Here is an 8,108-nt window from a genome sequence, read left to right on the forward strand (position 1 = left end):
CCAAACTTCCCAAACACTGTTGTAAGCGCAGCGTCTTTGGCCCACCATCGGGTTTCGCCAATTGGTGACAGCCGCCTGTGCCGCACATCTTTGCTCACATCCTCCCATGCATTCATCCTTTTGATATGAATCTCTCAGCGATGTCGTTTAACAAAGAAAAAAGTGATACGCTCGATAGATTTTTCTTTTTAGAATTTATTTTATGGCGGGTTGAAAATACAGTCTGAAACAATTTGTATCCCACTACAACTTTTGCCAGGAAAATAGAAACTTCTCCATAATCACCCCTGTTATTAGTCATGATATGAATATACACAAAATTAAATACTTGATGGTAGGCCGTCATCTGTGTGTTATGGATGGGGATACATATTTTGGCAGTCTGCATGTCCAGCCTGGTAGGACTGAAAATAATCAGAATCAGAAAGAGCTTTATTACCAAGTAGTATTTTACATGTACGAGGAATTTGCTTTAGTGATAAGGTGCTACTCGTACACAAACATAACATAAATAAATGTAGACATATATAAATATGGAATAAACAAGTAAACAAATGCAAGTAATATAAGAATAATAAAAGATGCTGTTTAAATGCAATGCATTATTAAATTGTTAATAATTGTTAATGACAATAATTTACCTTTTAAGGAGTAAGTTAATGTGTAGTATTTTCTTTTGCTTAATACATTTTGCTAGAAACAAAATTGCTGCCTGGATTTTGTTAGGTGGCAACATTTTTTGGATTGTAGGAAGGGCCAGCTTTTTTAACCCCCACACAGTTAAATTACAGTACAAATATCAGCCATCTGCAGAAAACGAAAACAATTTAATGTTGTTTCCTGAAATAGCTATTTTGACAATAAAATTATACATGTCAAAACATCAAGGAAATATAAAGTACATAGATTTCTTAGCTTGTGCTAACCAGGAATATAATATCAATAAGTATATAGACCCAACTCTGCTAACAGAAAGTTAATCAGGGACACAAATTTAGTCTTCGCAATGATTTCCTCGCGTAGCTTTTTAGCGCTGGACAACTACACTCTAAAAACTATTACTGGGATAAACTTAATTTTATTGGTGAAAAATTTTTACACTTAAAAAACATTTAGTAAATCTAAAAGCTGTGAAATCAATTAAATATAACTTATTAATTTAGTAAATGTAAGTTAAAAAAAATTAAGTAGATCTGAATAACTAAGTTAATTATCCTGACAGATAAAATTAAGTAGATCTAATCAAAATCTTAAGTCAATGTAGTAGAAACCCTTTGAGAAAACCACTAATAAAATTGAGTAGATATAACTGAATATTTAAAGTAGATATAAATAGAAACATTACTATTATTTAACACATCAAATGTGCAACATTTACTCAATTTCAATTTATATTTAACTATCAATTATCAAAATCAATATATGTTACATGTACTTAATTCTTTTAGCTATATTTACCCTTTATATCCAGGAGTACATACACAATATATTTCAAGAAAAACAACAAAATTACAAATGACATATGTAACAATTACCACACTATAAAAACAGTGAGCTCAACTCTGCACATTAGTAAGCCGTCTCTAAAAAATGGGTAAAATGCGCCAAGAACAATTGGCCTTTGAATTAACTTTGCAAAATATAGCAGAAATAGAATATGATATTCACAAGTATGTTTCATTTGTGTATAATCACCTATAATGAGCCTTTTTATGTGTACAGAGGGCACAGGTCATCTTACTCAGAGTCTGCCACGCTACACAGTCATGTTTCTACAGTAGTGCAGAACGGACAAACCAAAGGTTCTAGCCAGGTAGGGCCAAGTGTGTAGGAGAAACTACGGTGGCAGTGAAACTTCTGAAAAATGGGAGTCATTGTTTGGTTTTTCCCTTCAGAGCTACTGTAGTAAGGTGCACTCTGATGAAGACGACGTATGCAGTCTTGTAGAAAGAAAGAAAGAAATTGTAGACAATTTATTAGGTAGACCTCGAACAATCTACTGCTTTGCTATAAAGTCTTCTTTTATGATGCATTTAAGGGTAATGGATTGTTAAGTGTCACAGAGGTGTTGTTTTAGCATTGGGGTCATAGCTGGAGATGCTGTTGGACTGGACTACATTAGAGTCAGAGGTTTTTCTAATATTATTCTCACCTCATGGATGTAAATAGGGAGGACAAAAAAAAGAGAAACCTCTCACTATAATGTACAACAGTACAACACCACCTTTAACTATCACCTCAAACATATAGTTGGAGGCCTATTTACACATTTCTGACAATTTCACAAACCTTAACACTGTAAACTTTGTAGAAGAAAAGTTTATGGCAGAGCTGTTGCTGTGAATTACATTAGACTGTTCAGGTGTATCTAATAAATTGTCAATGCTATGAGAATAATTGGCTTAACTGAACTCATATGGCAAATATGCACCAAGAACAGTGATTAATTGTTAAAACTGTTAAAACAATTACACAACAGAACAGAACCAGTCCAAAATCCAATGTTCTCTTATGTAAACATTAAGACAATCCACCAGCCACATTATAAGAGCATCTTGCCAGACAGTACTCAGCAAGGTACACAGGAAATTTTTCAGTCACTGAAGCAGCACTTTTTGGAAGACTGTAACTTTTGAGATTCTTGGGGTTTTCAGATCCAAGGCATAGGTTAGTCCCTACAACTAGCATCAGTCTGAGGACAGTGATGCCTTTATTCTCAGTCCCTACATCAGTAGGTTTTTTGACTGACCCATCTTGGTTCAGCAGCAGGTAAAGCTTCACCTCCTCTTGAACACCGACAGGTGCATTTTCTGCATTCTGCAGACATTTTAAAGATAAGAGGTTAGAGCTCACTTTCTTTGTAATAACTTGAGTCTTGATATTAATGAATGCAAACAGAAGGATTAATAAATGTATTTATTTATTTCATTCATTCACATTATACACATTACTACTGACTATATTATACATGGACTACACACTACATCTGTCTTCAGTGTTAGAGACAACAATTAATACATATCACTTGATAAAATATTTTTTGATTTCAACCTGAATAGTTTCACTGGGGATAGAGCTAAACGATTAATTCCATTTGCTGCGATTCCACTGGTCACATGATACGCGAGAGTAAAGCAGTCTGCAGAGGAAGCATCAAGTTGAGGTGCTGTCGGAGAATTACTAAGCTTGTCTATTAGATGCGAGAGGCATCACTTGGTTTTATTTTTGTTGGCCAACTTTTGCATTGAGCCTCAAATGGAATGTTTTTTTGTTTGCTTGCTGGGACACAGAAAAAGAGGTTCTAGTTGCGAGATGGGTTCTTGTGGAGAGTAGGACTCATTAATTGGTGGTTGAACTGTGGGTGTTGTATTGAGCGCTGTACTATACACTTTGGTGAAAATTATTTTTCCTGTCATCTGTAGGTAGGCCCACCTGATATTATATAATGCCATGACTTGACTCTCAAATGATCTTCCTCTGAAATTATTATTTGATACTTTTTCTTCACCATTGCTCATAATAATAATTCATGCATTACCTAATTTCATTTTAACATATAGGCCTGGCCTACAGGAAAGAGCAGTGTATGTTTAATCTATCTAATATTGTGTGCATACAATGATTTGTTGCTTGTCTGTTTTAAATAATACAAAAGAAAAAGAGCTTACAAAATAATCACATATTAAATCAGTCACAATATTGGTAAAATAAAAAATGCAACTAGATTATTATTATCATTATAGAGATTACTCGGGGTGTGCAAAAAATAAGAAGCAAGGGCGAGAGAAATAAATTCATAGATGAAAGTGGTAAATTTATAAGAACAAAACTAGAAATTCCCTGTGATTAAAGTCACAGAAAATCCAAATCACTGGAGAGAATATTCAAGTTTTTACTTGTATATTTGTGATTATTACTACAATTGTGATCCCCCCCCCCAATGTAAATTTACCACATCTTGGATATTCTGTGTTTTTTCAAGGATTATTAACCCTCTCCCCTGTCCAAATTTTTTTATTTATTACAATATACCTAATATGTAGTTGTAGCTAAAAGAGTATACACAATAAGAAACAGAGAACTTCAACCAGAACACTGAATTACAAATATAATCGGTGCACTGCAAACAAGGCTCCCTGGAGTTGTTTGCCACCACGGTGTTAGATTTGGCCATTAATGTTTCTTTATACTCCTTGTATCCTGACACAATCAACGTGCATTATCCTGGGGAAAATGCAGCGCATGCGCCGAGCACAAACTCCAGAGAGAAGCGGGGCAAGCCGGTGTGTTTACCTGAGGTGTGGGGAGAAGATCATTCCGAGGAAGGTGTGAAGCATATTTAAAATGTATAATAATAATTGTCGTGGAAATTATATTCCTGGTGAGGGGTTGAGCAAAGAATTGAGTAACAACCAACCGTTGTCTTTGAAGAATTTATTTAACAAAAGAGAACAAACAGAGAAGTACTAAAACACATATACAGCTGGTCCAGAGTCCTGCCGCCTAGGGCGGCATCGGGCGTCTGGCCCCGAGTAAAGGGATGCATCATCATTTACACAGTCTAGGTTTCTATGTTTTGGGGAACAGAGATCCTCTCTCGGCCTTGAATGAACATTCCATGAGAGGAGAGGAACAACAAGAGAGGGAAAACACCAAAACAATCTCACAGCTCTGACCCAAACCCTAGTAAATGTGGACAGACCAACATAAGGAGTATAGGAGAGGAAAGGTTAAGGATAAAAACACAATACATATCTATAACAATAATAGTAATAATAATGATAATATTAAAAGATCATACATAAAAGATTAAATGTAAGAGGACACAATTTTCTGCCATTACAATAATATTTGTGCTGATTAAATCGTCTATCAGCCCAACCCTAGCGTGTGTGGTATGTAGGCCTTAATGATTTTCAGATATTTCCTGAGCTGACTGGTAGCTGTGTGTGTGACGCAGGCGCCGATCGCCACAATACGCTTACCTTTCTACACGTGACTTTCACCCACCACCAAGTTACAAGGTGCTACTTTCATTCCATGTGTGACACAAAAGTTTCTGTAGTGTCAGTTTCTTTCACGCTTAAGGCCGTTGTACAACGAGAAGACAAGGTACGGCGTAACGTGCAGACGAAGCATCAACTTCGTCTGCAGACTGCTTTACTCTCGCGTGTCATATGACCAGAGTAATCTCAGCCTTTGCGATTAGGAAATCTCGTTTTATTACATTGCAATAATATCGCAATTAATCATTCAGCTCTAGTGGTATCCTAGGCTCTTTGTAATCCTTTTTGTTTTAGCACAAAATATGTAGTTGAATTCAAATTTTTAGCCTGATCTGATTCCATAACTTTCAAACTGCTTGTTGCAAAAAAAGTGACACACAAAGAGTAATCCCTCCCTGCTAACTCGCTATGCTTCCCCTTTGCATGTTTGTGATCTCGTCTCAGTCATCAATGAATACATTAGTTAAAACTTCCTGAAAGTCCTGAAAACTATTTTACTAACCTCAAAGTCCTTCATCAAGGCACTTGTATCTTCTCCCAGGTGGTCAAGGAGACATCGGATGATGACCTCTTGTTTTGTTGAATGAAGATTCCACTCTGCAGAACAGAAAGTATTTAAACTACTAATAAAACCTGCACATTCATGCAGAGTTTTGTTTTACTGCACCCACTTTATTGTCAAAATGGTTTAAATTTAGTTAACATTGAATAAATGAAACATCAGCAGCATAGAACTGGTATTTGGGGAGGGATGCAAAGTAGATGCAAGAAAAAAAAAAACATGGAAAACTCCTGGCACAGATGAACAGGCAGATGCATGACCATGACCAGAATGAAGACAGAAAAGCAAGTAATGTTAAAGCTAGGGTCGGTAAGATTTATTTAAAATAATCGTTCATTTTATCCTGACAGTATTACGTGAGACAGATAAGAGTGGCTCACTCCACTCCAGAAGGAATACAATTGTATAACCTGAAGTAGTCAGTCATACTTACATCTGCCCGATGTCACTCGCCTGCAGCACCCTTCTTCGCCTTGGACAGGGACAGCTGTTTGGGGGAATACAAGTCCAACATTGATGTGAATTTTGGCTCAAGATTCAGTGTGATGATCCTCTGGAACTCACACACATTGACCTGAATGAGAAAGATGAGAAAAAGGAAATTAGTGGCAACATAATCGATCATCATTTCAATTCTGCAAAAACACATGCAGGTTTTCTGTCTGTAACTTCTGTGTTAACCGCTACAAAAATTATTTTTACTCACTTGCAAGACATCAAACAAGGCAGCCCATCACCAGGATCTGTAATGGCAGCAAACAATAAATGTAGTGTTAAATGCAAAATATCCGATAGCAATATTAATATTAAAATACTAATTTCATTTTGTGAAATAAACTTAATGATAATTGTAAATTGAACAAAAAAATAGCTGTTAAACCTCTAGGCATTAATATTGGAATGTACAACTCAAACAATCAGTAAAGCGATATTCAGAGATTTTATTAAGTTAGTATAGCTATTAATTACTATGATATTTACTAAGCCTGTGAATCATTTTTTAGAGTGTAACGTTGCTGAGTGTTCGCACACAACGCGGTAAACGAATAAACACAACCCGCAAATTCTACAGCTAAATGAACGCAAAGTAAACATTTTGCTGTGATTTAATAGCAATAAATGGATCAAACTGATGCCGAAATAACTACAATATGATGCCGATTTGTTAAACATATGAATTCATGCTTTGCCAGGTTTGCCAACTTTTAAAATGTGGGTTTTCTGAATGGAGTTCGGTTCGAGCTGGGCTTTGCTATGCTAACTTGTTCACAATAAAGTACAACGATACCTGGAATAAAGTTACAGACACACATTTTCTGAACTCACCAGGTAGTTCAACTTCTTCACTTTCTTTTCTCCAAGTAATGTCCAGTTTTGTCTGTTTCTTATGTAAATATGAAGTCTAGCTCTGGGAGCCAGTCGACGCTAACAACAGTGGAACCAAATGTGCACGGAAGCTATAGCTGCCGAAAAGCTCCAGTGAAGATGAATTAACGTTGTATTCCCAAAAACTAAAGTTAAAAAGCAAATTTAATAAAAGCAGTTAACTCTGAGCTTCTCCCGCGAGTAAACAGTGTTATCAGAGCATAATCCAGTCCGACTACAGGTGTTTATTTGTCCAAAAACTGCAGCGCTGCTCCCCGTACACTTCCCCGTTCTTTAGCAGCTCTCTGTCAGCCAGCGGCATTTTGATTCCCCGCTCTCCCTGGTCCTCTTCAAACAATGCCGGACAATCTCACGCTGATAGGCTTTCACAACATAGCTACCAACGAATTTCTCGCTCAAGTTGAAAATTTTGAACTTCTGCGACCCAGCTAATGTCGTAACAAATGCGTCTTCCGCACCGCCCAGAGTGAATTTGCATCTTTGCATTGACTTTGTATTTAATCAAGCCTCCCAAAACGCTGGATTCACTTTCAGTTTGAACACAGCTTTAGATTTTAGAATAACTCAAGTGGCCCAAACACACAGCTCTGTCTGCTGCCAGTCACAAACCCACCTCCAAAAAAAAAAAGTCACCTCCAAAGTTTCAGATGCTTCCACACACATAAAGCAAGGCAAGTTTATTTGTAAGCACATTTCAACAACAAGGCAATTCAAAGGGCTTTACATAAAACATAAAAGCAACAAACTTGATCCGGATGTTTTATCAAACTATAGACCTATATCTAACCTTCCATTTCTCTCTAAGGTTCTGGAGAAAGCAGTTGCTAAACAGCTGTGTGACTTTCTACAGAGCAATAGTTTATTTGAGGATTTTCAGTCAGGATTTAGAGCTCATCATAGCACAGAGACAGCACTGGTGAAAATTACTAATGACCTCCTTATTGCATCAGACAAAGGACTTGTCTCTGTACTGGTTTTATTAGATCTTAGTGCTGCATTTGATACCATTGACCATCAGATCCTATTGCAGAGACTGGAATATTTCATTGGCATTAAAGGAACCGCTCTAAGCTGGTTTAAGTCCTATTTATCAGATCGATTTCAGTTTGTACATGCTAACGATGAGTCCTCCATGCACGCCAAAGTTACTCATG

The 8,108-nt window shown here is 36.6% G+C and overlaps 1 protein-coding gene and 1 long non-coding RNA gene across 2 annotated transcripts in view; one reads left to right on the forward strand and one right to left on the reverse strand.

The window, feature by feature from the left end:
- The window catches only part of LOC123958389 (B-cell receptor CD22-like), a gene marked incomplete at its 5' end in the record, with an annotated part of 47,726 nt that overhangs the window by 19,900 nt on the left and 19,718 nt on the right, over nucleotides 1-8,108 (forward strand). The gene's annotated exons all lie outside the window — the stretch shown is intronic.
- Nucleotides 5,489-6,357, reverse strand: LOC123970381. Its single transcript, XR_006824954.1, has 3 exons — nucleotides 6,275-6,357; nucleotides 6,002-6,142; nucleotides 5,489-5,603 (listed from the first exon to the last, which is right to left on the reverse strand). It is a non-coding gene; the product is annotated as an uncharacterized LOC123970381 (long non-coding RNA).

Source organism: Micropterus dolomieu, linkage group LG01 (assembly GCF_021292245.1).
Source record: "Micropterus dolomieu isolate WLL.071019.BEF.003 ecotype Adirondacks linkage group LG01, ASM2129224v1, whole genome shotgun sequence".
In the NCBI taxonomy this organism is placed as follows: domain Eukaryota; kingdom Metazoa; phylum Chordata; class Actinopteri; order Centrarchiformes; family Centrarchidae; genus Micropterus; species Micropterus dolomieu.